The 27,276-nt window shown below is 39.1% G+C and overlaps 1 protein-coding gene across 4 annotated transcripts in view; it reads right to left on the minus strand.

Annotated features, from left to right (window-relative positions):
- Positions 1 to 27,276, minus strand: part of LOC120517926 (receptor-type tyrosine-protein phosphatase U-like) — a 1,019,277-nt gene that overhangs the window by 575,935 nt on the left and 416,066 nt on the right. The gene's annotated exons all lie outside the window — the stretch shown is intronic.

The raw sequence follows: 27,276 nt of genomic DNA on the forward strand, positions 1-27,276 counted from the left end.
AGGATTTTGTTATAATGAAATTTGATCATAATACACATACAGCTGACAAAGCTGACTGCAGAATGCCGAACTCAATGGTAACATCTACTTTCTTCTTGATAGCACCAATTGCAGCGAGATGTTCCAGTATTTTCAGTAAAGTAAATTGCTTTAGTTATATAAACGGAGCCCCTTGGTGTCCATTGCATGCAGTCAGTATTATTATACTTTGAGGTCGGGGGCTGGGGGCAATCAGGGATCCTGCTTAGTGTCCAGAGCATGCGCCAGCCCCTTTAGTTAACAAAACAGTAGTGCCCCTTGCAGGGCTGGTCTCACCATTAAGGCAAAATTAGGCATTCACTTTGGGCACAAATCACAAGTGGTGGGCAGGCAAATCCAGCTGCACGGTTAGCTACTGAACAGTCGGTTGGTACACTAATAAGCGTGACCTAGAACACAGAATAACCAAGTACTAGCACTGGCCCCTTGGTATCCATAGTGCAGTCGGTATTATTAGATTTCAAGGTATTGGTTGGTGGTCCCCTTTGGTGTCCACAGCCTGTGCCCTTTTAGTTACCAAAGGAGTGCTCCTCTGTGTCTATAACATGGACTTTCCAGAGTGAGAACTGCTAGAGTTGCATGAGGTGGGCCTACATGATATTAGACAGGTGGCTTTAATGTGGTTGTTAGAACTAGCATCACAGTGCAAAGCTGTGAGACATACACCTATCTACCTATGATCTGCCCTTCAGTGACAATGCACTTCCTTAAGAATGTTTACTACAACTGAAAGAATTTTCATTCCAGTCCTCAAATAGAATAGTTTGTAGCTTTCAAAATCTAGTGTAAGTCTAATGTTCCCTACACCACTAACACACTGTCTCATTCTGCTCAGCTAAGGAAATCCCACTACAAAATGGTGGTAAAAAATGTTTTGAACTGCTTAAAATTAATAAAACGTTCTTATACTCATTTGAATCATTTTCATGGTCCTAGGGGCCCAGAACAGGAGTCAACCCTGGACATGGTGTCAGTCTATTGTAAGGCACATTCAAAAAACACATTGTAAGGTTTCTAAACTCGTCTGGGACTCCCCCCAAAGGGACGACATGCCGAAGAGCATCCCAAAGCATGATTGCCGTGTCTATGGAAGACAGTTTATCAATTTTTGGGGCAACTGCAGGCTCACAACGCAGATGCAGATCGTAGCTAAAGCAGATCAGAGTCGATCGCGGTCGTGGTATAAGCGCTTGCCATTGATGGGTGATACAAGGAATAGTATTACTTGGCCATTAACCTTGCCGCGACCCTGCCTGATTGCTGTGTCTGTGTTTAGTAGATCTCGCTACAATAAATAACTGTGCTGTTCCTGTTTCATGTGGAATAAAGTTGCTTTTGCTAAAGTACTGAGACTCAGCCTCGTGTTTTGGGGTGCAAGACAGGGACTCACACATCACAACATGCACAATGACAATTAATCTATTTTACAGTTCCTATCAGTAGTATTGCTAAATTAGCAAACAAAAATAAAAACATGATGAATAAGTAAAAGAGTGAAACAGTTAAAACAGTATTCTGGTTTCTTGGGCTCACTGAATTGTGCTGGAATAACAATGAATTAAGCCTAATGTATAATCCTTATCATAAATTGTGCTGGAGTCTGACATGCCACTGACTTTCTTTGTCTTACACAATAGCATATGTATAAAATAAGAATAAGAAAGGAACCAGAAGGATGAGGCATCTGTTTTTCTATAAAAAAATGACTAATTGTAGAGGGAGCCTGTGCAATCTATGAGTAGTGTCATTTGGATGTTTTTCTTAAGGAAATGAACAGCACAGTATCTAGAAGGATCTGTAATAATCAGCGCACTCAAACAATCACTTCTCCTCAAGAGGAAGGTTCATCACTGACATGTGTTTCAAAGCAAGTGCCAATGAATTTATAACTGTCTAGAATCTTGGTTTTGGTATTGTGGGATGTACTCCATTTCATTTTAGGACTGTTTTTATGGGTGTTTGCATTATTCTGGTGACACTATTTCATGTTTTGTTTCTTGCAAGGCTGATGACGTTTCGTGATGTCTTTCCCAAAGCTGCGGCCATGTTGTTATTTAGATGCTATTACTGCATTCACATGCTACAAGACACATGAGAAATCAGTTTTTGAGTCTGAAGGTTTATGTGATGCCCAACAAAATTAGAATCAGACAATTCACAGAAAACAATGTTATCCAAATTCTTCAACGCTGACTTTTTACCTTGGTCCAAATAAATAACTTGGTCATTTAAAAATTAGATTTTGGGGTTCGGTTGCCTTTGGAGAAAAGCCATACACCTTTATTATGTTTAGTTTGCTCTTTATTTTTATTTATTTATTTACTTATTTATTTTTTGGGCAGACCAAGCAACAAATCAAGAGTAATCTTGTGTTTCTTGAGTGAGTGCAGAGAAGAGGGAGGTTGAAACATTAATAGCATGTGAATACAGCATACTGAATGCCTGGTGATGTATTGTGTCAGCACATCCCCAGCTACTGTATCTACAAGTAAGATGGCAACATATAGTACTCTGCATCTCAGCTTTCAGACACACTTAAAAATAAAAGCTATGATTAGAGATATCTAGGGATAAATAAGGACTTTTGAATCAATATTCTAACTTCAGCTTCTGATTTTGAGTTTCAGTATTCTGACCCCTGCGTCTGCTTAACTTAGATTTAGCTTCCTTTCATTAGTTTCTGTTGATCTTCTAGTCATCTCTCTCTTAAAAATTCTCTGTGCACATTATTTTTTTTTTAAGATGTCCAGAACAATAATGTGATTTTGCTTAAATGAATGCCTAATAAAATTCATGTCAAGCAAGTGGACGTTGGGCTACAAAACCCACAATAAATGCACAACCATGGATTAACGAATTAAGCTTTTATAATAAGGGATTAGTTAGATGTGTTCATGAATTATTCAAATAGTGTACATTTTAGTTATAAAATATGGTGAGGTATTAATGGAATAGTATAATAAATGCTAAAAAAAGGCTGTAAGCTAGGGTTCAACTTTTCAAGTTAATGTCTATATTACAGAGGGCACAGAGAAAACTCCAGAACAAAGTGATTGATACATGACTGTCCATTTACACCATTTGTAGGTGAAGTTGTGCAACATTTAATCTGATGTAGCCACCACTAAATAGGAATATCATAATATCAGCCAGTATGTACAAGCATGGAGTCATTTATTATCTTGTACATGTGAAAAAGCTTTTTGCATGCTATCTACGAAAAGGAGAGGTTGGCCTTAAGCTTTATGACGCTTTCATGTGCAGTTCACATTTATTTATACAGTATTAAAGACTTGTTAAAAAGAGTTTCATGTTGCATTGTTCCACATATAAATGCAGTTTTTTATAGGTACCAAGAAAAGAAGCAAAAAACAAAGTTTCTCAAAGGAGAAACTATAGCTGGGGATTTATAACTTAGCATTTATTAATTTTATACCTCCAACTTACTTCACTTGTTGAATGTTCTAAAATGGGAATTCAGTGATTTGAGACCGAGAGCTGCGTTAATGCCTGGGGATACTTCATGCGGAGATCAACTAGGCAGCATGAATGAAGTTCACCAACCAAAGCCTTTACACAGTGTATGAATTTTACTTTGAGTGTATGCTGGCAGGAATAACAAATCATGACAGCACAGGAATTTAAGAAAAATCTTCAGCCCAACTCAGCTTATATAAAAGTCTCATGCATCTAAAGAATACAAAATAAGGAAATGTAGGTATATGAGCCACAAGTGTCACCATATAAAATTGTTTAACCCATTAAACATGAAAAGTTCAAAACTGCGAATTGTCATTTTAATTCCTAAAGATGTATGTAAAGAAATTATATTTATATATTTATAAGACAGGTAGATGTAAATATATTATAATTTATATAAAGACAAAGAAAAATTATCCCTTTAGCCTCATTAACTCTACAGTACTATAATGCTGATGATGACTAAAATTGGATACACACTGCTGTGAGGTAAATTCTGGCTTGTGTAGTACAATTATTCATACTAGCAGAATAATGTTTTCTATTTTTACTCCCTTTGTCTAAAATTATAAACTGTGGTCCCTGGCGGGCGAGGGCTTGTGCCTCCTCCAGACCACGAGGGGGAGTCCATCCTGGTTATGTTGGGGGCCTTGGGTACAGGGCTTGGAAGCCCAGCCCTGTAGGGACCCGGGGCCACCGCCAAGCGGCGCCCCGATGCCGGAGTATCCCGTGTGGGACCTGGTCGGGGCTGGAGCCCGCTGGGACGCCAGGAGGACCAGAGGAGGGCTTGTGCCTCCTCCAGACCGCAAGGGGGCGATCGCCCTGGTTGTATTGGGGGCTTGGAAGCCCAACCCTGTAGGGGCCCGTGGCCACCGCCAGGCGGCGCCCTGGTGCCTGAGGAACCCTGGAGCCCAGCACTTCCGCCACACCAGGAAGTGCTGGGGGGAAGATGACAGGGGACACCCGGACGGCTTCCGGGTGCACAACCGGCACTTCCGCCACACTGGGGTGTGGCCGGGACTGATTGCCGGGAAGCAGCTGGAGCCCATCCGGGTTCCCATTTAAGGGGCCGCCTCCCTCCAGTCAGCAGTGGATGTCGGGTGGAAGAGGACAGAGCTCGGGAGAGGACGGGAGGCGGTCGAAAGAGAGGCACAGTGACTGGAAGAGTGTGGCCTGGACATTGGGGGAATCGGTGCTGGAGGCACTGGGGTTGTGAGTGCACGTAACTTGTGTAAATAGTAGTGTAAATAAACAGTGTGTGGTGAACTTAAGATGTCCGTCTGCCTGTGTCCGGGTCCCAGTCCACAAAACATTGGTACATAGTATGACATAGTAAAGTATCACCTTTCTATACATACAACCCTCAGCTTCTGAGTATTTCATACAGGCATCACATTTCTCTTGCATAGAGATAACTCTAGAGCTGAAGGTTTAAGTGCTCATGACATAACATAGAAATTAAAGGGCATAAAAGTATGTACAAACCGGATTCCAAAAAAGTTGGGACACTAAACAAATTGTGAATAAAAACTGAATGCAATGAGGTGGAGATGGCAAATGTCAATATTTTATTTGTAATAGAACGTAGATGACAGATCAAACGTTTAATCCAAGTAAATGTATCATTTTAAAGGAAAAATATGTTGATTCAAAATTTCACGGTGTCAACAAATCCCAAAAAAGTTGGGACAAGTAGCAATAAGAGGCTGGAAAAAGTAAATTTGAGCATAACGAAGAGCTGGAAGACCAATAAACACTAATTAGGTCAATTGGCAACATGATTGGGTATAAAAAGAGCTTCTCAGAGTGGCAGTGTCTCTCAGAAGCCAAGATGGGTAGAGGATCACCAATTCCCACAATGTTGCGCAGAAAGATAGTGGAGCAATATCAGAAAGGTGTTACCCAGCGAAAAATTGCAAAGACTTTGCATCTATCATCATCAACTGTGCATAACATCATCCGAAGATTCAGAGAATCTGGAACAATCTCTGTGCGTAAGGGTCAAGGCCGTAAAACCATACTGGATGCCCGTGATCTCCGGGCCCTTAAACGGACACTGCACCACAAACAGGAATGCTACTGTAAAGGAAATCACAGAATGGGCTCAGGAATACTTCCAGAAACCATTGTCAGTGAACACAATCCACCGTGCCATCCGCGTTGCCAGCTGAAACTCTACAGTGCAAAGAAGAAGCCATTTCTAAGCAAGATCCACAAGCTCAGGCGTTGTCACTGGGCCAGGGATCATTTAAAATGGAGTGTGGCAAAATGGAAGACTGTTCTGTGGTCAGACGAGTCACGATTCAAGTTCTTTTGGAAATCTGGGACGCCATGTCATCCGGACCAAAGAGGACAAGGACAACCCAAGTTGTTATCAACGCTCAGTTCAGAAGCCTGCATCTCTGATGGTATGGGGTTGCATGAGTGCGTGTGGCATGGGCAGCTTGCATGTCTGGAAAGGCACCATCAATGCAGAAAAATATATTCAGGTTCTAGAACAACATATGCTCCCATCCAGACGTCATCTCTTTCAGGGAAGACCCTGCATTTTTCAACAAGATAATGCCAGACCACATTCTGCATCAATCACAACATCATGGCTGCATAGAAGAAGGATCCGGGTACTGAAATGGCCAGTCTGCAGTCCAGATCTTTCACCTATAGAGAACATTTGGCACATCATAAAGAGGAAGGTGCGACAAAGAAGGCCCAAGACGATTGAACAGTTAGAGGCCTGTATTAGACAAGAATGGGAGAGCATTCCTATTTCTAAACTTGAGAAACTGGTCTCCTCGGTCCCCAGACGTCTGTTGAGTGTTGTAAGAAGAAGGGGAGATGCCACACAGTGGTGAAAATGGCCTTGTCCCAACTTTTTTGGGATTTGTTGACACCATGAAATTCTGAATCAACATATTTTTCCCTTAAAATGATACATTTTCTCAGTTTAAACTTTTGTTCCGTGATTTATATTCTATTCTGAATAAAATATTAGAAGTTGGCACCTCCACATCATTGCATTCAGTTTTTATTCACGATTTGTATAGTGTCCCAACTTTTTTGGAATCCGGTTTGTATAATGATGGGTTGACTCACACAACTGAAAGGCGGCTCTATTCTAATATCCCAAGAATGCGCACGGTGGACTGATTGGTATCTTCCATTTGGCCCAAAGTGACTAGCTGCTTGTGTGCATTAGCTCATCCTGCCTTGGACTCATCCAGAGCTTTTCCCAACCTTATACATGATGCTACTGGGAAAGATTCGGCCTCCCCTGCGTTTTGTATCGGACAAAGTGGGTCTATACAATTAAGAAGAATAAAATAAATGTATGCATGGCAGTGGCTTTTTTATCTGCAATGAATACACTGACAATGGTTTATTGAATGATTAATCAAATAACAGGGGGTGTCATTATTTTTAGAAACATGACATGTTAGTTATTTAAAGATATGTTAACTGGTGTCTCTATGAAGATCTAAACAAAAGACTCTTTAGTACTCTTGATGAATGCCGAATTTGTCCTGCAACTCCTAACCTTCAGGGATGGACTTGAACAGCAGCCTCATATGTCAAAGCTTAGACTGGTTACAAGGCCTTCAGGGAAATGAGGTCAAGATGCTGAAAGCCACCAAAAGAAGAAAGCAGCATATAGAAATGGTATATCATTTTTTAAGTGGGTACTCGCATACAAACATGCATATTCTCGCTGGGGTGTAAATAACATGCAGTAAAGTTCATAACAAGAAAGGAATGCTACATGGTAATTAGTTGACAAAATGTGCTAGCAATCGCATAACATTAAAAGAATGCCTAAAGAAAATGGCACTCAAAGCAGAACATAGCCTGCCACCATAATGCGGCAATAAAACCCACAGATGGGAAATGGGATAAATGAGAAATGTCTCTTGAAGCCTAGAATTCCCGTTCATTCTCTTTTAGCCCAAAAACATCTCACCTCTAATCAGACAACTGTGCACATCAATTAGCCATCAGTTGAACAGGAACAGCAAACTGCTGCTTCATACAAAGAGACGCCAAGGGACTCAACTTGAAAAGCTTGCTGAATTCATTTTCACAGCGAGGAAACATTTTTCCTAATGACATCCAAACAACCAAATTAAAGTGATCTTGAAGAAGGCAGATTCTTGTAAGTAAATGGCTTATTCGTTTCCTCTGCTATTCAGACTGATTCAATTTTGATGAACACTTCTGGTGATTTCCTGTCTTCTGGCAATACAAAAAAAATAACACTCTTGGCCTTCAGACATCTGTGGTCTTCACAAATCTCATCATCACAGTCTAAAAAGAAAGCCTACATTACAGTTAACAGATATGGGTAAATGCACTAAGTAATACTCTGGTTTTGTCCAACGAACAGGATATTAGCTAGAACTTCAGGCTACACATCAGGAATTGAGTTAAAATTTTCTGTGAGCTGCTTACATCATTTCCAAGGACGCAGAAATATTTAAAACATCTGAACTAGGATAGTGCTTTTAAAAGCAGTAAAATGTCATGGTGTTAAGTATTGATGCCTAGGAGACTGGGTCTGAATTCCAGTTATCACTGTCCACAGTTTGCTCCATGTCCTTGTTTCTGGTACTGTTTATTTAGCTATTGACTATGGCCCCCAGTAACATGACATGTAATGAACACAGAGTCGTCTGGGTTGTAATGAAAAATTCATGTACAGAAAATGGGCTTGATGGATCTGTGTTCAGAAACTACAACAGGAAAGATTACACTTATTTTGTTTGTTTGCTTGAATGAGGCAGTAGACCTAAATGATCACACATTCACTGTCTCCAGCTTTAGGCTGTATGTTACTTGAAACTGAATAACACAGAGCTTTGATTTAAAATACTTCCTCACAAACATATAGAAATATAAAACATATTTCTGTAAACAAGAGAGGCATTTATCACATAAAAGACCCTTGATATTTTTTTATGAAAAACTGTTTTCAATCAGGAGTCTTGGATGAGTAACTAATTCTCAGAGGAAAGCTAAAGAGTTGAGCATTCTGCCCACATCAGTTTAATAAACATATGTGAGCCTACCTTTAAGATTAATTTTCTTATTTTAGGGAGCTTACAAAATTACAGTATTAGCCATTATCCTCACAAATAGACTAGTTCAATTCTCTGGGTCCTTGAGGGGTGAGACCCACTGTTCTCATTGTGTCTGAAGGCTTCTTTAACATTAGGAACCTCCACATTAGGTCCAGTGGAATTCTTTAAGCTGTCATTCCCTGTCTTTGACCGAGTATGCCCAAACCAACCAAGCCCATTTTTTCTCCAACATATTATTTTGCCAACTTCTTATTCTAAAAAGGTTCACACATCTTTAAGTTCCTCAGCAAAGTTCTACACACCCACATCATCATTCTTGTACAGCCCTTTCAAATGTTGCTTCCTTTTTCATTGTCATCGACTACATTTTATATCTATTACACCACAGAATTCACACAATTTGTACAAAAATGAAATCCTCCTTGGAAGACAGTACTGAGACACATTCAAAGTCAAACACTCCGTCCTTATACTGTACATGTAAGTACTAGAATGCCTTTGTTTATTTCAGACTAACTCTACTACTGATATCCGCATGCTGACAAAGGTTGCCTGTTGAAGACAGGCAATAGACTACATTTAAAATTAGTGTTCCTCTTGCACAACTCTTATGTGTCTTGTCCTTGAAATTCTCCATTTAAAACCTATTTTTGTAGCACCCCTAAAGTATTGTGTCACCATCGCCATCACTGAGCAACCAAAGCCAAACTGACAAATTGGATTGCTAGGTGGGTAGGACAATCACATAGACAGTAGCACTGCACCCACCGTCTGCACACTACCTCTTACCTCACTTGGGATTAATTAGGTTCACATTTACTACGCAAGTCTCTCTCTCTTTTTTTATGAAGGTTCACTTGAGAAAGCTTTGCCCAACACCTTTACTGCATGTTGCTTCTCATGACCTTGCACATACATCTTCTTTTTCACCTTCAACTCTCATCTTTCACATCTCTCACTTCCATATCGGCCGTACATTTCAGTTGATTCATCTTAATTAACACTTCCCTGCTCATAATAAACACAAAATCACTCTCATACAAGAGGTCCTTCATCAGTAGGTCAAGTATCAATGGATTCAAAACACATCCCTGGTGCACCTTGACATTCACTTAAAAAATTCACAATCCCCAACTCTCATCCCGACCAGCACTATGATTGTTTGTACAACAACCTCACTGCTCATACTGACTATTCATTGTTTCTCTAGTCATGATTGGGAAAGTGCAGAAGAGCCTTTTGTGCTTTAATTTTTATGAGGCGATTATTTTTACTGTTATTTTAATTATATTTTCAGTCATCCGTTTTGTCTCTTGTTTGTATAGCTCATGAATATCACTTTACATTTCACAAATTTGAATCTCACTTGTATATATATTCCCCAGCAGTGTACAGCATAAAGTGACACATCAACCAGAAAGATATTCAGGGACTATGTAGATATTAATAAGCACACACACAGAAATCTCCAATTTGGACAACCTGTGCACAGAATACAGATTTAAGGGCTGAGGCAAATGTGTTTTTAACAAAATTACTGCATTCATTTTTGTGCAACATTTCAGGATGTACGCATGTCAAAGGAAATAATTATACTTACGCTTTATAATGCACAGGTTAGACCTCCTCTGGACTACTGTGTGCAGTTATGGTCTCCACATTACAAAAAAAAAAAATAAATAAATAAATATAAAAATATATATATATATATATATATATACACTGTGTGCACAATTATTAGGCAAGTTGTATTTTTGAGGATTAATTTTAATATGGAACAAACACAGTGCTATCAGTCAATCCAAAATGTTAATAAACCTGAAACCTGAATGTTTCACAACGGAAATGTGAGTGTGAACATCATCAGGGGAATACATATGTGCACAATTATTAGGCAACTATTAGTGTGCAGATTTATTATGCAACTAAAGGAAAAATGAAAATTTTCCCATCTCACTTGTTTATTTTCATCTGTTATAGTGAGAATAATAAACAAACACCTCAAAATTTACAAATAAACATCTCTGACATTTCAAAAATAAATCAATCAATCAATGACCAATATAGCCACCCTTCTTTCCAATAACAGTCATAAGCCTTTCCATTCATGGAGTCTGTCAGTTTCTTGATCTGTTGACGATCAGCTTTTGTGGAGCAGTGACTACAGCCTCCCAGACACTCTTCAGAGAGGTGTATTGTTTTTCTCCCCGTAAATCTAGCGTTTAAGAAGTGCCCACAAGTTCTCGATAGGGTTTAGGTCAGATGAGGAAGGGGCCATGTCATTATTCCTTCATCTTTAAGGCCTTTACTGGCTGGCCACGCAGTGGAGAACTTCGATGCAAGTGATGGAGCATTGGCCTGCATAAAATCATGGTCTTTTCCTGTATCACTGTTTGAAGAAAGTGTCTTGAAAAACTGGCAGTAGGTTTGGGAGTTGATTTTGAGTTCATCTTCAATGCAAAAGGTCCAACTAGCTCATCTTTAAAAATACCAGCTCATACCAGTACCCCACCTCCACGTTGGAGTGGAGCTCTGTGCCATTACTGATCCACAGGTCCATCCATCTGGTCCATCAAGAGTCACTCTCATCTCATCGGTCCATAAAACCTTTGAAAAAATCTGTCTTCAGATATTTCTTGGCCCAGTTTTGACGTTTCAACTTATGTTTCTTGTTCAGTGGTGGTTGGGTTTCAGCCCTCCTTACCTTGGCCATGTCTTTGAGCACTGAACACCTTGTACTTCTGGGCACTCCAGGTAGGTTGCAGCTCTGGAATATGAAAGTACTGGAGGATAATGGGTTCCTGGTAGCTTCACGTTTGATTCTTCTCAAATCTTTGGCAGCTAATTTGCATCTTTTGTTCTCAACACGTTTCTTGCGACCCTGTTGACTATTTGCAACAAAATGTTTGATGGTTCTGTGATCACACACCAATATCTTAGCAATTCCAAAAGTGCTGCATCCCTCTGAAAGACTTTTACAATTTTTGACTTTTCAGAGTCAGTTAAATCTCTTTTTGGCCCATTTTGCCTGAGGAAAACTAGCTGCCTAATAATTCTGCACACCTTGATATAGGGTGTTGATCTCCTTAGGCCACACCCTCCCTCATTACACAAATACACATCACCTGACGTGCTTAAATCCAATAAGCATTCAAGTTAATACAGCTTGGAGTTGGAATATACGCATTAAAAATGATGATATGGTCAAAATACTCACTTGCCTAATAATTGTGCACACAGTGTATATATATATATATATATATATATATATATATATATGCTAGAAAAAGTCCAAAGAGCGACTAGACTAATTCCAGGACTGCTGGGGATGAGTTATGAGGAAAGAGTAAAAGAACTGAGCCTTTTCAGTTTAAACAAATGGAGATTAATAAAGGACAGGATTGAAGTATTTAAAATTATGAAGGGAATTAGTCCGGTGGATTGAGACTGTGACTTTAAAATGAGTTCATCAAGAAAACTGGGACACAGAAGGAAACCTGTTAGGGGTAAATGACATACAAACATCAGGAAGTTTTTCTTTACACAGAGAAACATAGATACAAAGAATAAGCTAAGTATTGTGGCAGACAGTAGAACTTTAGGGACCTTTAAATTCAGACTTAGGCGTATAGAACTGATGTGCTTTGTTCAGCTGAATGACTTGTTGTTGTCTAGACTGTTTCGTCCACCTCCATTGTTCGGCAAACTTTTGGTACTTTTTATCTTCATCGGTTTTTACATATTGCCAAATATATGTCACTTGGTCTAGAGCAACCTCAACAGCAAAAATAAACATAAAAGTTCTTGTTAAAGAAAAGTAAGGATAACTAATTCCCAACAAAGACAGACTGTTAATTCAAAATGTTGTATATGAGTATTTTCTTCTTTAATGTTATTTAGTTCAATTATAAATTATGTAAAGATACAAGTGTATATATTGTCACGCATGGGCGAATAGGAGGCCGCGGGCGGACCGAAATTACTTCGAAGGACGTTTGTCGCTAGGGAATGGCGGGGTACTAACCTTTCTGCTTTCTCTTTCAGGAAAAAAGACGCTCCGCCACCATAACCTGACCGCACCGCGTCCACTTCCGCCCTTCCTCCGCCATCTTCCCTGACGTCACGGATCCCGTCATCCCTAACGCCTCCTTCCCAGCAGTCCTCCACTTCCGGCTCCTCCTGTATAAAAATGGCCGCCGACGCGTGTACAGTCGTCGGCGCATAAGCAAATGTTTTGTTTATATTCTGACCTGAGTTATTGTTTTGTACGAAAGCATTTTTGTTACGACAGTATACGGGGCCGGAAACCCCAACCCTTCATGCTGTGTTGTCTTTACTTTTACAATATACAGAAGCATTTAAACATAAAAGTTACATGTATACATAGATGCATGTAAATATACAAGTTATTTATACATTTTCTTATTAGTCTTCTGCTTATAGCCATAAGTGCAGTGAACGTGTCCAGTATTACAGTTTCCTTTCCCTGGATGGCAGGGCATGCTGTTACGGTTAGGTTCTTTTCACCTTCACTAGCATTTTGTGTATTTTCAAGCGGCTGTGGCCATATTGTTTAAAGCAACATTCTCCCATTGCTTAATTGTGATGACTGGAGTTCATGCCATATAACTTTATCAATCTGAAGAAATTAAAGAAGGCACTGCCCTCTCAACAGCGTCCAAGCTTTTCAATTTACGATGAATAAACAGTGCTTCGAGAATTTTACTGAAGTGCAGCATTGGCTGTATTTTGACTTTGCTTTTTGGCAAATGTTTTGGGTTTTGTTAATATTAGTCTTGCTCACATCCTGTCATTTTGTTTACTGTGTTTATTCTTTATCTCTTGGTCCTGCTGCCTTGCCCTTGTGGATATCCCTGTTCAGCTATAGCAGTTGTTTTGGTCTATGGGGATGAAAATGTGCCAGACATTTTCTTCATGTAAATTTTCTGAATGTAATCTCCTGAAACTTTGTTTTCCAAGGCCACTGATGTGCTTTGAAAGTCACATTTAATGTGATTGTATATATTTTTTAAAGTGTTTGTACTTTCCATTTCTGGCATGAACTGTGATCTTTTATGTTAAGTGTGATTATGCTTACAAAATGTGTTAATAGAAAAAGGTGAGAAACATTAACAGTACTTAGCATTTATTTTAAATTTAATCCACTGTTAAGAATGACTGGTTATTAGTAAAATTCATTCTAAAATACTAAATTACTGTATGCTGTCTCAAAAGGAAAGAGGTTTCAACTTCTAACCTAAAACAAGGGGCACTCATTTTATATGTGGAAACTAAATGCTTGTTTATACATCAGTTTCTATCTCTGAAAAAACTTTTATCCTTTGATTGTAGAACTAAGTAACATGGTACTGATTTACATTTTGGATGTGAGATACTGTATGAATGGCCTCTGATGTATTCATTTTCTGCAATTTTTAGCTTGTTATAGATTAGTGCCCTTTTTTACACTTACCATGGGAACCCGTATACAAGACTTGATAAATAAGACTGTTTCACTAATGAAGAGAAGCCTTGAAACATTTTTCACCTCTCAATTTCTTTCTGTTTCATTTAATGTGTGTGCTTTTAGTGTCTCATGCCTAACATCTGTAAATCAATGAAGATGCACACATTAACTGTGTGTTATGCCTTTTATTGTTGTCTTTTGCCTCTTTTTGACAGCAAAATCCCAAGAAAAGAGATTTATTAAGTGAGGCCAAAGGCAGACAAAATTGTCAAACTGCCTATGAAGCACTCGAGAAAAGGAAAAGTTAAGACATGGCTAAAAGTGAATAGACATTACATACAAAAGCAGGGCAGCAATTAACATACAGTCAATGAGGTTTTAGGGTCTTCCGGTTTAGTCAATACGTTCTTAGCCTTGGTGACTTCTTGGATTAAGAACTGACAACAGGCACTACAACCACTCCATTCAAATAAATACTATAATTACAGTTTGTGATAGTACAAATGTTAATCAGGCTGTATTACCAGCTGAGAAGTAGCTAAACAGTAATAAATTCAATACTATAACATATTATTCTCAAAACTGCTCATTTCAATACAAGGTAATGTTGAGTAAGATGTTTGACAAACAAGAGGACATAATTCAGTCCATCAAGCTTGTTTAGTTAGTTAATAGCCAATACTTTTTAAAAGTTGTCCAAGATTCGGCTTCAATTATATGACTTAGTAGTTTGCTGTAGCTTATCTCAACTTTTAGTATGAAGAAGTGTTTCCTTGCTTCAGTCTTAAATGTCATTACAGCATTGGTCTCTGTAGATGTCCATTCTCTCCATTCTATTCACCATGGAAACATGAGATTGTATTTTTTTCTTGAACGTCACTACTAATCACATGAGATAAGTAACATATTAAAAGTCAAATTTTTGTGTGGAATATTCATTAAATCCAGTTTTAAATCCCCACAAAAACACAGGTCTTTGGAGATTCCATACAGTCAACAATCAGGCATTAAATTCAAGAACAGGACACTGGACCCCTGAGGCTGTAGCATTGTCACTGTAATATTGCACACATTTTACAAATGCTCATGGGCTGACATTTCTGGCTCGACTCTCTTGGAGTAGGAACAAGCCACCTGATAAAACAAGCTTTCTTAAACCTATGAATCTCCAACTGATCCAAAAAAAGGCTAACAAAGAAATCAGTGGCCACAATATTGATAAACACTGACGGCATCCTCAAATGCCATCTCTTACTTTACCATCAATAAAGGTGATATGTCAGTGGGATTTCGGAAGGTCTCCACATATTCTTGGCATCCCTTCAGTGTATAAAGCTAGAGCAGTGTAAAACTCAAATTTAGAGTGAAAAATTAGCGTCATGAATCATTATTATGGAGCAAACACTAACAAAATAAGCAAAACTGATTAAAAAAAACAAAAAAAAAACGGAGTCCGTATTTTTGGATTCCTTGTAGTCTTGTAAGCAGACTGCAGTCTCTAATGAGATAAGGCTATTTCCACAGTTACCTCTTTGCTGGTTTTGCTATAAATATGATATGATAAATACAGTTGATATCTGGCTTGATGTTTTTCCAGCGTAAAGTGAAGATGTGTGCCACAAATATGTGATGTGTTTTATTAACCTTCATCAATACAAAGAACCATTCAGAGAACTATGTGCTTCCCCAAAATGCAACAGGCAAGGGAAGCTTTAAGGAACAACTACATTACGGTGGCTGGGAAAGCCAAAGAAACAGACAAAGAAAAAATAGCAAGTCTGGTCTTTAAAGCTCTTGTCAGTTCAGTCTGAACCTTTTGTGGAGACCTGTCCATATCTAATGCAAACTGGTTGCCAAACAGATCAAAATTAAATTTCTGTTCTTTAAAATTGGTAAAGCATCATATATCAATTAGATAGCAGTAGAATATCTTTTGTCAGACTAGGGGGTTTTGCCCCCTGCTCGCTTCGCTCGCCAACCCCTGTGTTTGGTTTTCCAGATACACACTTTAAAGATTTTTTTTTTCTGTGAATTGTTGTTATTTCATTAGCTTCACTTTTATTTCAGAACTTTGTTAAAAACAATATTTGGAATCTTTAAAGTTCCAATATGCTGAATCTTTTAAATGAGGTCCGTGAGACGTGTTTAATGACTTTGTATCATAATTCAGGATTGGTTTCTCAGTTTGGAATTTCAGCACAGACAAAACGATCTTCATCGTCAGCAGTTAATCATTTTTTTGCAAAGTAACCAATAAATGCATGTGAGGTGAACTCCGTTTTTGAAATTCTCTGACTTAAACCTCAAAGCCTTACAATATTTATATACTTCTGACATATCACCTATGTCCATATATTCAATCTCTATTTGCCTTTTTGTTATTTCTCCAAGCAATAATTTCTCTTTTGTTTGCGCTAATGTGATCTTTACTTTCTTTTTCTGATACTTTTGTTTTTTTCTGCTTTCATATTCTGTATCTTGCTCTGCTTGTGTTTCGGGTCTACATTTTTTTTTGAGGATTTTGAATTCCACTGTTTTCATTATCTCTGACCTGCTCTGCATGTGTTTGGACCCCTTGTTTTTTAACCTCTTTATGACTTTTTTTTTCCTACTCTTTGTCTTTTATTTCTGACCTTGCTTCTTCCTGCTTTTTTTTCCAATGACACCTAGTCCGTGGTGATTATGTTTCCTTTTTTTGAGTAATAATTTCCATTTGTTTGCGCTACTGCGATCTTTACTTTCTTTTTTTTTGATACTTTCTAATTTTCCTACGTTCATATTCTCTAACCTGCTCTGCCTGTGTATAGCACAAACGTTTTTGAACGTCTTTATGAAGTTCTACTTTGTCTTTTACTCTTTTAATTCTGAGCCCGATTAGACCTGCTTTTTTTTCAATTCCACTTGTTCTGGGCTGATTATTACTTTCCTTATTATCTGAATTTGCATCTAGATTATTCTTTTTCTTTTGTGCATTTTTTTCTCTCCAATGCTTTTGAGTCTCTTCTTCGCGCTGCTCTTTCGTCTTCGCTTAGTCGTTGACATTTCATCTAACACGTATTGTCCTTATACACTTTATATACACTGAGAGCCCTAGATCTGTGTCTGCTCAAAGTCTTTACACGACTGAGTGTTTTGCTGCCCGTGGTCTTATTTGATATTGGCTGTAAGTAGGGCATGTCTTGCAAGAATCTCATGTTCTACGTCCGCGCAAGACGGTCCTGGGTCAATCTCTTGGCACAAAGTCTCATGTTTAAGGTCCCCGCGAGATGCTCCGTGGCCAATCTCTTTCATCTTGCGGGTCTTTCAACACTAGAATTACCAGAGCCTATGAGAAACTCGTAAATCCTGCCCACCTTAAATCCATTTGTACTTCTCCGTCAGCGTCTTTTGTTCTGTAAATGTGCCAATTAAGACAAGCAGCCTGCTATTCTATTCCCCACCATCGCAGAACGTTCACTAAGTTCTCCCAGCTCATGCCTTGTTTGATTATCTGGGAGTGAACTGCTGGAGTTTTAGAGTGGAAATAATAGATCGTTATTTGGAACACATGCATTTCATGTGTGTTCCGTTTCTACAGTAATCTGTGTAAACACATTGTTAAAACAGAACCTTTTTCATATTTTAGTAATAAATGTTACAAAATGTAGGCATAAACTATAGAATGTGTGAAGTCTGAAGTCCAAAGATCAAATAAACACTTTCACAAAAGGCTGAAGGACGATACAACAGCTTCCATGGCGTAGCAGTAAGATTTGCTGACTAGTAATCAAGAGTCCACCGGTTCAATCCCCACTGCCTCCTATATTTCCTGTTTTCAGTAGTGAGCTGCTCTTATTGTTAATATTATACAGTACTCACATACATTTGGTTTGCATTTGTAACAGACCGTGTACATTTATAGTACTGTACTTGTAAAAGTTACCTTTTGTTTCACTTTTATTCTCTCAGTCACGATCACGATACATACTACTGCCCTAGGGATCGGACGCTGTTAGTTTATATTTGAAACTGGGAATCACTGTAGATGTGAGTGGTGTTTTGAGGCAATGAAACTGGACATTCTCTGATCAGGAGAGATAAAAGCTGACACACAAACGCTAGCGAATCTGCCTTCTTCGTATCTCACCGTCACTTTATGTTTTTTTATTCAGTTTTATTATGTGTTCTTGCTCACGCAAAATTAGTATGCACCTTATGGTGTATGATGTAAAAAAAACCAAAAAAAACACAGACGTAGGTATTTGTGATATTTTGCAGAAATCATTTTATGACCTGAATAGTATCGATCAGAAAACATCATTGCAGTAATGCAATATTATTTGAAAACGAACAGCGTCAGATTGGGTGTGAATTTACACTGGCGCTGTTACTTAGAGGCAAAGTGGCAAGTTAATTTTTGTCAACAAAACGCAGACACCTGAGAAATAAACTGAAACGTTACTCACTCATGATTTTTCAGTCCATACGGTAAAGGTTTTTGTTGACAAGCAAATTCCGACTTCAGGAGTCTGAATTACATCTTGATATACAAGAAGTGCAAAGAAATGCAGAGATCAGACTCATGTGCAGCCTGGAATCTTGCTTAGTGTGTGCTGCTGTTTAATAGTTGCTGTGTAAATACTGTATCTTAGGCTTAGTCAGAATTACAGCTAAAATGCCATCATTTATGAACAGTCTGAAATTCTGTAAGGGATTATCTATATCTGATTCTTCTCTCTTGAGCCCCAGAGATCCAGTGAACAGCAGCTTTCAAAGCTACCAAGCACATTCAAAGCAAAATCATCACCTTGCTATACTTCACTAACACATGAACCAGAATCTATCATGCTGTCACTATCAACTCTTGAAGAACTGTCAATATTATCGCACAGTAAATCACTTTCTTCGTATCATACCTTACACACCAATATTTAGCTTGCTCAGTCACCGCAAATGCTGTGTCAACAGCCACCCTCTGTCACCAGCTGCTGTTCATTGAAAGAATATACTGTATGCGGGCGGCTCGTGGTGGATAACTTTCTGTTTTAGAGTTAAAAGTTACAAGGGTTAAAGATTAACGACAGAAATATTTATTCAAAAACCAAATATGATATATAATTTCTTATTAATGTATATACTGTATTTTGATTAATTTCGGGACCAGTGCATAGTTTTTCATTTGGCTTTGTTAACTGTTTTATTTTTATATTGAAATAGTATGCTTCTTATAATAACACACTTCTAGATATTCTAAGACAACAGTGGCAAACAGAACCTTACAAGCAGATTCTCATACAGGGAAGTTAACCCTAGGCAGACCCATTCTTCCTCAATATTTACAAGATATTTTCTAATTCAGTTCAAAATTTCATTCCCCAAAGTCTGTCAAAAATTGACCCTGCATTAGGCTATAGGCAGAAGAGACTTCTTTAAAAGTTCACCTTCCTTTGCCACAAATCTTGAATATGCATTTGTTTCAACCTTCGTGTGCCACAATTATTGCTTGTCAGGGTTATCATAAATCCAGCCTCTTTATCACCCCTATATTGGGGATTAAAATTTGCTCAGAAATGAAAATATGCAGAAAAAAAGTTTCAGACTGCATGAAATTGAATTTGTTTTCTGAAACTTTTTTTTTTTTTTTAAGTTCTTTTGCCACGTATTTAATATAATTTAGCATTATGATAATTGCATACTAGAATATCAATTAAGGGATTATTCAGTGACTTAAAAAAAAGCTTTCTGAAAGTTATCTATTATAATTTACTCTCCACTGAGTGCTAGGAATTTGATAATTAATAAGAAGAGCACCATCTTTAACAGTTTGGAAAAATGACCAATGTGGAGTGGCCCAGTGTTTCACGATTTATTTACCTACAGCATGTTTCCTTTCTTTCTTGTTTGACTGAAACTACGTTTGAGCATCCTTTAAAACTGGAGAAAACACTGTCAGGAATAAAGCAGCTAAACTAAAGGACTGAGTTATGACACCACAATGTCCCATTGGTCCATGAAATGTAACAGGTAACCAAAGCACTGATATACGTTTGGTCTCTTTGTATTCCTCTCTGCTATTTTCCATCCTGAGGAGAAGCCACTTCCGTTGCTTTGGGCAGATGGCATACTGGATCAAGAGCCATGATGGACCACCTGCGACCAGACGCTAATTGACATATTAAGACAGAATACTTAAATTAGTCCTTATTCTGACTGTTAAAACGGAGAATTTCATGTGGCTCCAGTCCATGAGACTACAAAATGAGTTAGACTAATTCCTCTCATGGATTGCTTATCTATATAATAACAAAGCTAGCCTTATCACTTTAAAATGTGTTTTGTCTTAACCTTTAACCTCTAGAATAGACATAACTAGAGATAACAGCAGGCATGCTTCATAGCAGTTTTAAGAGGAATAGAAACATTTTCTGTTAAAAGCCAATAAAGTACAATTCATATAGATAAGCATAATAAAATTCCACATTATGTATAATACATGAATAAACATGTAACGTTTTTCTCCTGCCTGTTTTAGTGCTCAATCTTGTTGCCTGAGGTCATAGATATAAAAGATGCAACAAATGTGGGCTGAAGGAGAGATTTAGGACACAGTATTCAAGGCAGGCAGTGTGGCATAGTAGTAAAGGCTTTGGACTTCAAACCCTGAGGTTGTGGGTTCAAATCCCGCTACTGACACCACTGTGTGACCATGAGCAACTAACAAGACTTGCCTGTGCTCCAATTGGAAAACCAAAAAAAAAAAATGTTACCAATTTTATCATAAATGTTGTTAGCTGCCTTGGATAAAGACATCAGCCAAATAGGTAAATGTAAGTCTACGTAATATTAAGGCAAGAATAAGGTCAACCTAGAACTCTTCTACAACATAACAACTCCCAGGGCTAGCACACTCAATTCACCTGCACTCTAATGTGACAGCTTTCACTACAACACTAGCTAAAAAGTACTGGGGTCCTTGGTATTGTTTAAACTTAGGGTCATGAGGGTCATGGTGGGACAGAACTTATACTGGTAATACTGAGAACATGGCAGAAAGAAACCCTGGAGAGGGCATCAGTCTATCAGTGTCCCCTACATAAAATTAAAACAGTATAAAATTCACTCAGCAGGAAACAAGTCAAAAATTTTTCAGTGTACAACAATGTTTTACTAACACCATCCTCAGCCAGCAATCTTTAAAAGAATCATTAGCCATAATTAATCACTTTGAACATTTTAGTTTTTTTTTTTTTTAATCATCTGTGATTATGCATATCTTCTCTACTTTATATATTTTATAAGCCATGACTCGTTACTTGGATAGTACTCATCTGTCTTTGTCAGTATTTGCATCTCTTAATGGAAATGTATATGGCTAAAATAAAGGGTGTCAAAGTCTGTGGAGGGGCAGCTGCTCTCTGGGCCCAGCACCGTCTCCTGTGACCACACTCAGATTTGCTTTCTTGCAAATACTTATGTTAGTTTTCATTTATGTGTTGGTGGCAGCTGCACAACAAACTGTTCACATGTGCTATTGGGGTCCTTCTGCAGTGGTCACCTGTTATATCCCTGGGCTGACCACCACTGCTGTAGGATTACTTTTAAACCATTTTCTTCACTTGAGACCATTCCCTGCTGTTGATTTTACTTCTCAAGTTATCAGACGGCTTGCCATGGGTCACAGTGTGCAATTTCAAAAAATTACGGAGATTGCTTGTTTTCTCTGTTAAACTCAGAAGGATGCTTACGATGTTCCCCACACTTAGTGCAGAAATATCTTTTCTTTCTCCACATTTTTCCTTCATGTTACATACGTTAAGACCCTGGGCAACTAATTGTTTATTGTCTTCTGTAAAAAGGCAACAATGAGGTGCAAACAAAAATGTAGCCAACAATGAACGCAGCACTATTTGAACCTGTAAGCCTGGTCTGCTTCAACAAAGTATTAAGAAAAAATGAGGGGAAAAAGCACAATGGATGACATATACATTTTTTGTTTATTTTTATCAGGGATAAAAAATATTTACTAGTAGGAAGTCTAAGTTATCTAAACATGAATGATAATTTTTTTTTTCTACATTATCTTACATTTGTGAAACAAATAATAGGGAAATGTGTTATGTTGCTAAATATTTCACCAGACACTCACTCTTTAGTCTCATGGGGCCAGACGTGATTCACTAAGAATACATAACTAACAGCGTACAGTGACAAAATTCATCATTGGAAATGCTCGGTCTACAGGGCTTCATCCTAAAAACCCATAATCAATTTCACGCAATTCATGTACTTTAAACGTTTGGGGTGGCAGCGTCCCATTTCCCCTCATGCATTAGACAAATATTCAAAATAACTATGGAAAGATGGGGAAAAAGAAAAAGACACTGAATAGAAGATTTGATTCTATGAAAAAACAAAGCTAAAATTGCTATTAACAATTCAAGAGGTCAGTAGCCCATGTTAATAGAAGATTAATCATTAATTTATATATGGCAATGAGCACAGCAACAGAACAGACAGGTACACAAGGAGACAGAGACCACGCAGGATATTCAAGTTTGAGCCCTAAGACCAATTAATGAGATATTGCTTTGGTTCAGGAATGTCACAGTCAGTGCAGTGGAATCATTGGGGGTTGGTGCTGGCTCTGAGGCTAGGAATCTGCACTGGCAATCGGAAGCTTGCCAGTTCTAATCCTGTAAATGCCAATAGGGACTCTGCTCTGTTGGGCCCTTGAGCAAGGCCCTTAACTTGCAATTGCTGAGTGATTTGAATAGTGAGAAAAGTGCTATATAAATGCAAAGAATTATTATTATTACCACCCATTTCGGTAACCAAGGCCAGATTAAGACCCCCACAGGCCCCCGAGTGACTTGATTAATATAGCTTCATAACACAGAGTTGATCATTCTTTAAAACATTAACACATTACAATGTGGACACTCAGCCCAGCCACTGGGGATGCACAAACCAGTATGTTTATTCATGGTGGTTCTAAGCCCAGATAAATGGGGAGGGTTATGTCAGAAAGGGCATCCAGTGAAAAATTTTGCCAGATCAATATGCAAACAACAATACAGATTTCAATACAGGATCGGTCAAGGCCCGGGTTAACAACGGATGTCACCAGTACCGTTAGCCAACAGGGTAATGAGGGAAATTGGGCTACTGTTGGCCGGAGGTGAAGTACAGGGGGAAGGCGTATCTGAAGGCAGGAAGAGGGAAGAAAGGTTTGGAGAGTGGAAGCGAGGGTATGAACTTTAAATGTTGGTAGTATGGCTGGTAAAGCGAGAGAGTTAGCTGATATGATGGAGACAAGGAAGGTTGATATATTGTAGCATGCAAGACACCAGATGGAAGGGGAATAAGGCCAGGTGTATCAGAGTTCAAATTGTTCTACCATGGTGTGGATGAGAGGAAAAATGGAGTAGGGGTTTATCCTGAAGGAACAGTATGTAAAGAGTTTTTGCAGGTGAAAAGAATGTCAGACAGAGTGTTGATTATGAAGTTGAAAACTGAAGGTGTGATGATGAATGTTATTTGTGTGATATGTCCCGCAAGTTGGGTGTGCAATGGATGAGGAAGAACATTTCTGGAATGAGCTAGATGAATGGTGGAGAAAGAGTGGTGATTGGAGCAGATTTTGATGGACATGTTGGTGGAGAGAACAGAGGTGTTAAGGAGGTAATAGGTAGGTGTGGTGTCAAAGAGAGGAATAAAGAAATTCAAAACAGTAGTGGATTTTGTGAAAAGGATGGACATGGCTGTGATAAATATGTATTTTAAGAAGAGGGATAAACATAGGGTGATGTGAAAGAGTGAAGGAAGATGAACACAGGTGGATTATATCCTATGCAAAAGGGCCAGCCTGAGGGAGATTGTAGACTGCAAAGTAGTGTTAGGGGAAAGTGTAGGTATGCAGCATAGGATGGTGGTGTGTAGGAAGATGTTGGAAATCAAGAAGAGGAGGAGAGTAAGGGTAGAGACAAGGATCAAATTGTGGAAGCTGAAAAAGGAGGACTACAAGGTTGAGTTCAGGGAGAAGGTAAGACAGGCATTGGATGGCAGTGAAGAATTACGATATAGCTAGGCAACTACAGCAGAAGGGGTAAGGGAGACTGCTAAAAGGGTGCTTGGTGCAACATCTGGACAGAGGACAAAGAAACCTGGTGGTGGAATGGGGAAGTATAGGACAGTAATACAAAGGAAGAGGCTGGCGAAGAAGTGGAACAGTCAGAGAGATGAAGAAAGTAGACAGGAGTACAAGGAGATAAGGCGTGAGGTGAAGAGAAAGGTGGTGAAGACTAAAGATAAGGCACACCTGTACCGATTGGATCGACGCAGGGACTGATCTGGGAAAGATGAACAGCATGTTAGGGTGATAAAGGATAATGATGGAAACATACTCACAAGCGAAGAGAGTGTGTTGACTAGATGGAAAGAGTACTTTGAGAGATTGATGAATGAAGAAAATGAGACAGAGAAAGAAAATTGGATAATGTGGAGATAGTGAACCAGGAAGTGCAAGGGATTTGCAAGGAGGAGGTAAAGGCAGCTATGAAGAGGATGAAGAATGGTAAGGCTGATGGTCCAGATGACATAGGAGAGACGACAGTGGACTTTTTAACCAGATTGTTTAATGCAATCCTGGAAAGTAATAGGATCCCTGTGAAGGACAGAAAAAGGGTATTGGTACCAATTTGTAAGAATAAGGGTGATGTGTAGAAATGTAGTAACTGCAGAGGGATAAAACTGATCAGCCACACCATGAACTTATGGGAAAGACTAGTGGATGCTAAGAGAAGGGAGGTGATGATTGGTGAACAGCAGTATGGTTTAATGCCAGGAAAGAGTACTACAGATGTGACACTTACTCTGAGGGTGTTGATGAAGAAGTACAGAGAAGGCCATAATGAGTTACAATGAACCTCCGTGGACCTACAGAAAGCATATGATAGGGTGACTAGAGAGGTGTTGTGATATTAGATAAGGAAGTCAAGAGTGGCTGAAAGTATGCATAGAAGTATGTAAGAGTGGTACAGGATATGTATCAGGGAAGTGTGACGGAGGTGGAGGTGGCCGAGTTAGAGATGTTACGATTTACACTGGGTGTGATAAGGATATACAGGATTAGGAACAAATACATTAAAGGGTCAACTCAGGTTGGACAGTTTGGAGACAAAACCAGAGAGACAGAATTGTGTTGATTTACACATGTGCAGGGGAGACATGCTGGGTATATTGGGAGAAGGATGCTAGGAATAATCATGGTGGAGAAACATGAGTCTACCCGGATGGTCCACCTGAAATTGGCTTCCCAAATGCTGCTGTGCAGCAGACAACACCTCAGCACCATACCAATTCCGATCTCCAACAAGCCTGACCTCATTAGCTCTCCGACAGTTCCGTGGGGTCTCTTCTGTAGTAGAACTACTCCTATGGTGAGCAGAAAGAGTCCTGTCTGCCATTTCGAAGCTATGTGACATTTTTATGGTGGCTAGAGTGCCAATCCTGCCACCAACCAGCATTGGTTTTCCCTCCAAGATGGAGGACCACTTGCAGAGCCAAATGCAGTTTAACGTCATTCCCAGGACAGGCTATGCAGTGACCTGAGACAAAGACTGGATTCCTTTAGTACTGTGTCTCTTCAGAGAATCCTTGGGTACTGCTGGTTTGACATTGTGTTAAACAGCAGTTGCTCACAGAGTCCTGAATGAGGAACACTACAAGCACTGTGAGGGAGCGTCAGTTATGGCACTGAGGTCATGTGCCGCAATTCCCCGATGGTGATCCGGCTTGCCGGGTCCTCATTATTGTGGACCCAAGTGGCTGGACCAAGGAGACACCCACGTAACACCTGGCTGCGGTAGAGAGATGGGTATTTTTGGAGTGAGGAACTCGACTGTGTGTCTGCCTTGGGGGTTGTCAATCAGGATCCCGAGCTGTTTTGCTGTGTGGTGGGTGCAGCAATGTGCTGTACTTGTGCATGCTTCCCAACCAGACCTGATGCCAGGGATGAAGCTGCCAAGGCCAAAGAGGAGGTTTATGGATGTGGTGGAGGTGACAGTGTAAGATGCTGATGACAGGAAGATATGGAAACAGATGATCCGCTGTGACAACCCCTAGAGAGATCAGCCGAAAGAAGAAGAAAAAGAAGAAGATGAATGGCTTGTGGACACTTAATCATTTTATCGAGCTGAGCAGTGCGGTGGTCCCCCATAGTGATTTCAACCTGTGGACACCAGATAGTTTCATCAAGCATTTCCTCTTGGTTATTTTACCCCTAAATAACATGGCACAAAAATTTTATACACCCCCACAGACACCCATTTTTAAGAAAAATTAACTTATAGTTGTCTACAGATGTATGTACAGTATGATATGGCTGGCAGAAGGGCCTACTGCTGTTAACCTTTCCACATACATAGCGATCACACAATCCCAGTAATGGGGTATTAAGAAAAGCAGTAAGTTCTGGGTTGCAGTTCTCATGATATTCATCTCACTTTCCCTGATCACCTTCATGGGATTAAATATTGTGAATATCTGCTGTTGAATCTATAATCCAATTACATTACAATTAAGCAACAAGCCCAAACAAACTAAAAGAAGTAACCTGAAGTTCCCCAGTTATATATGTCGAAAACACAAGTTTGTGTTTTTTAAATGGTGACCATGTTGTTTTTGCTAGCTGTCCCATCAGTCATCCACACTGACTCTATCAATATCTACAATCTCGTGAGACAAGGATTTGTTCTTTATGGGAGCAATTAGATTCCAGAATTATGGAAACTCCTTGCTGGGTTGTAACAACAAATGCTGTCATGTCTAACTCTTCCTCTTATTTCAAGGTGGACATTTTTGAGTGCTTAAGTCTGTTGGTTGCTTAACTTACTCTGAGCCAGTACTGGTAAGCAAACTTTAGCAGACCGGAATAAAAAACACTTGGACCATAAGGATCAAAATTTATTTGGTCTATCTTCTCTGTATAGTCCGATAGAGCAGCTATGCCAAATTTGGCTCAGATTGGTCAAAGAGTATACGATTGTATAGGGAACAGACAGACTCACATTATACAGAATGATATTTGCTGTAGGCTGGCAAGGTGCCTTCCATGGACAGTATGTCTGCTTCATGATTCTAGGGTCCAGGGTTTAAATCCCACATCTGCTATTTTCCTACATTCCCAAAAAGTGCAAATCAATTAAGAATTCTAAATTGGCCGAAGTGTGGGTGTACATG

The sequence above is a fragment of the Polypterus senegalus genome, chromosome 17, assembly GCF_016835505.1.
Source record: "Polypterus senegalus isolate Bchr_013 chromosome 17, ASM1683550v1, whole genome shotgun sequence".
Classification (NCBI taxonomy): Eukaryota; Metazoa; Chordata; class Cladistia; order Polypteriformes; family Polypteridae; genus Polypterus; species Polypterus senegalus.